The sequence below is a fragment of the Mustela nigripes genome, chromosome X (assembly GCF_022355385.1).
Source record: "Mustela nigripes isolate SB6536 chromosome X, MUSNIG.SB6536, whole genome shotgun sequence".
Lineage (NCBI taxonomy): Eukaryota > Metazoa > Chordata > Mammalia > Carnivora > Mustelidae > Mustela > Mustela nigripes.
In genome coordinates, this window is record NC_081575.1 from 26,779,889 (window position 1) to 26,784,548 (window position 4,660).

Here is a 4,660-nt window from a genome sequence, read left to right on the forward strand (position 1 = left end):
TACCCAAAATAGGTATCTATCCCCATGTGAATGAACTGCTGGCCTTGCAGGATAGATGCAGCTGACTGCAGTAAACTTACTACCAAGTGACTGACTGGTCTCCTTAGGGGATGCTACCATTCCAGGGCTTCAGCTTTGGTTACTCTTACTGGCCATTTGAATATTTAGAAGCATAATAGCCAAATAAATCACCCTAAGTGAGTGACAGTACATCTGTACTTTTGGGCCTATGCATTGCTCTAGTTCCTGCCACTACACTGCGTCTTTTAGGAACATATTTTGTCAGTGTAGGTGATGAAGAAGAGTGGTTAACATCATTTCATTTACTAGATGTCCTGTAGCTCTTCCATGGTAGATCCTTTCTGATGGATGTTAACATTTCGTATAAAAATCTTCACCATTCATGCCCATTCCCATACGCCCGAATCACGTACCTCTATTCCAGAACCTGTTTTTTAAAATTTTTTCAGATTTTCCAATCTTTCTCCTTCCAGGGCACTGACCCAGCCATTCACAACTGCCTGTCAAGAGTCATTCTAATCCTGGGCATGGCTTCTCCCACACAAAGTAGATGAGCAGGTGCACATCTTGTAGTTCTGTCCACTGGGTACTTTTTCCCTCTGTACTATCTTTCAAGGTTACCCCTGAGTGAGGCTGTCATGTAGTCACTTTCTATTTTTGGCTTGCATTGTGTTTCAAGATAACCCATCTGTAAACCAAATTCAGGATTTTCCTGTTTCCTTCAGTTGGTTGTAGGTGAACCCCTCAGGGTGGTTATCAGTGTGAGACAAAGGAGAGGTGCTGCTGTAACTGGGGTGGGTCACATGAGAGTTGGGGCTGCCTTCTTACGCAGCTTGGCAGTGTCTATTGGCTCAGCTGGTGCTAGGTCCTGGATGTGCCATGCCCATATTACCACAGATTGCTGCTAGGCCTCCTTGATGTTAAGACTTTATGGGGACCTAGCAGCTGATGGACATTTCTAGATGCATGGTCACTGTTCCAAGGTCAATCATTCTATATCTCACATGGCCTGCAGCTTGCCAGGAGCTATTTCCCAAAAGGTGTGTATGTTCTCTGGCATTGCTTTGCCCTAGAACTCTAGAGGCCTGCATTGTGATTATCTCACATCTCTTTCATAAATTCAATACTGCATTTTTTTCATCACCAAAACCTCCAACAACACAGGGTCTGCCAGATGGTATGGGCCAGGTATCCTGGTTGCTTGCTCCATGGCTTAAATCTACTGTGGGGTTTTTTTCTTGCTGTAGACTCTACTCACAATGGGTAAGGTTTTTGTTTCACCCATTATATGGCCAGAGCAATATTTCTGTGTATGGAATGTATTGCCTCCAGAACCCAAACAGACCTATCAGATTTTATGTTTACTTGTTTGGAGTAGAGTTTACAAGATCCAGCAATTTGTCTCTTGGGAGAGGATATTCCCACATGTCCTGATATTAGACTTCCTAATCACTGTACTGAATTATTCGGTCCCTGAATCTTTAAAGCATTTTTTCCCTCACCCTCTAGAGCATGTATCTTACCAAGGTCATCATCATGCTTGTCACCTCAGGCTTATTTTGGATCAGGGTGATGATATTGATAGATGTAAGAGGTCAATATGGTCATGTCCTGAGAGATGTCCAAATGGCCCATATCACACTAGACTCCGTTATGACAGAGGATATGAGGATTAACATAGCCCTGAGGCAAAACTGTACATGTATTTGTTGTCTTTTTCATATGAATGTTCCCTGTTTCCTGTCCTCTTTCCTGACAGATAGAAAGAAGGCATTTACCAAATCAATAACTGTAGGTAGGAAAGAAGGCATTTACCAAATCAATAACTGCAGGTCACATACCTGAAGCCATGGGGCTACTTCTTGTTTGAGTTTGCAGTAGTCTACAGTCATTCTCTAGGATCCATCTAGTTAATTCAGGGACTCAATTTTTTAATTAAGCAGGATATTACAAGAACTGCTACCCTTGCATTGTTTAAATATTTACAAGTGACAGTGATTTCCACCATCCCCCTCAGGATGTGATACTACTTTTTAAAAAAAATTTATTTCTTTTCAGTATAACAGAATTCATTGTTTATGCACCACACCCAGTGCTCCATGCAATACGTGCCCTCCATAATACCCACCACCAGGCTCCCCCTACCTCCAACGCCCCCCTTGAAAACCCTCAGATTGTTTTTCAGAATCCATAGTCTCTCATGGTACATCTCCCCTTCCAATGTGATACTACTTTTGATGTACTATCTTATTTAGTCACTGGGGGGAAGGAGGCAGCTTCAGAAACTTCTATTTAGCGTTCTCCATTATAACCAAGGACTCAATGGAGGGATTACTCTAACTGCCAAATATGTCAATCCCAACGACATACTCAGGTATCATGAAGATGACCATCAGGTGAGTCAGCAGACCCAATGCATCCACTGTAAGTGAGGCATTGGCCAGGACTCCATTTATTACCTGATCCCCATGTGACCCTGCTCTAAAAAGGGGACATGATAATGTTACATGTCTCCAAATGTCAGTGTCAACTCAGACCCTTGGTCTAATGGCCCTTGAAATGTCTGGATATTTCTCTTTCCATAGCATACAGTAAAATGTACATTTACCCAAGTAAATGACTGTGGATTCCTTTGGTAAGGACTGGAGGAAGTTCTTTCTTCCTTTGGAAGGAATGGTGTTGCAGGATTCTGCCCTGGGGGCCATCTCTTCTGTAAGTGGGTTCTGGAACTGAAAATTAGCTTAAATCAGGAATCTTGACTAGGAATCATTATTTTTTTTAAATTGGGAAGACTGACCTCAAATTTTGGATCATGTATTCTTACTCTTTTTATTTTATCATATATGTTAAGCAATACCCTTTTTGCCTACCTATTTGCATCTAGGGATGCTGTGTTTTATTAATCATCCCTTCAACTGCCTACAGATCAGGCCCACTTAGTTGCGACTCTAGTCTTGTCTGCTGTTCCAATAATTACAAACCCTGGCTGCTGGTGGTGGTCCACTATCACCTGGACTCTATTGCTGATGGGTAGAGAGGATTGCTTATCATTTCCATTACTTTCAAAAAATTCAGGGATGACCTCCACTACCATCTGCCCTGGCCTTCAGGGAGAGCCACCGCTGTACTTCTTAGGGATGCTGCTGCTCCACTCACCAGCATTCCTCATGGCCATAGTGAATGCCGTGTTCCCTTAGCCTCCACATGGAACATAGTCCTCTAGTGGGTCCTCAGGCTTCATATGATACATCCACTCCAGTATATCCACTGCCCTCAGCCTTTTAATTCCTTCTCCTACCATCTGCCACAATAATTCAGGAGTTTCAATACTATTCATGTGGGTCATTACTTTTTTCTAGGTTTGTAGAAGAGCCACCTATAAACAATGAGTTTACACCAGCTCTGGGAGCCCTGCTAGGGTGTTCCTATATCCCAAGAAAGTGCCTCCAAACCCACAAACTCTTTCTTATCCAGTCTTAACATAAAGGCCTTTTCATTTAAACGTCTGTAGAATCTAGTCCCTCCAGTGCTCCCTTGACTCCTGCCAGCACATGCTGGCTAGATCTTCTAGTTCCTTTGGGCTATAGTCCCTTTCCTCCTCTGTCAAGTTGAGCATGTTTTGTTGTGCTGCTTATGGACCCGTGGTTTTATGGAGGAAAGACCTCTGTATTGTCTCCTCATACAGAGGAGGTACTAGCTCTTATTTGGGAGGAGTGGGCTCAAGAATTTCAGAGAATACTGGGGAATCAAAATCTTCAGGAGCATCTACTTAGATACCTCCATCCCGTGTGCCAGGGACACAAGGACCCTGACTTTGGCATAGCCCACCTGCCTCTGTTGAGCATTCAACTATCCTTGAAACTCAGCTACTCTAATGATCAAATGCTGGGTTTGATCTTCACCTTTTTATGCTTAGCATTGCATGAAATGAGAGTATGTGCGAGGTAAAGAGACTGTTGGGTTCTCAAATTTAGTTTTTAAAAAAGATTTGCTTATTTATTTATTAGAGAAATATATAGAGAGAAGCAGGGGGCAGAGGGAGAAAATCCTCAAGCAGGTTCCTCACTTAGTGTGGAGCCCAATATGGGCTTGATCCCAGGACCCCAGGATCATGACCTGAGTCGAAATCAAGAGTTGGACACTCATCTGAGTGAGCCACACATGGGCCCCTCCCGTTTAGTTTTTGTTATATGTACTCAACTTTTTCTTATCTGTTTTTAGGACATCAATGTAACTGAGTAACAAGCATCATATTCCATTTTCTTTATATTTATAATTCTTCCATACATTTCAGATGCTTGAGTCATTCCACCAGCTAGTGCCTCTTTTTCACTGGCCCATTCTTCCAAAACATAGGTAAAAGCTTTAACAACTGGACTGCTGTCTCATGCCATGGGCTGTCTGTGCATAAGTTCCTCCTGGGAATAGGGTCCTCATTACTGCCCTTGTTGTGAGAGATCCAGTCACCAAACCCCATCTATGGCCTGCTTTCTTGGGATGATTTTCTGGTACCAAATGTCATGGGTCAGACTCTCAGAGAAGCAGCTGTTGATGGGTTAGGAATGCAAAAGTTTAATTAGGGAGTAACATCTGTGAAGGAATAAGGACAAAGAAGTAAAAATTGAGCAGGGGGCCCATC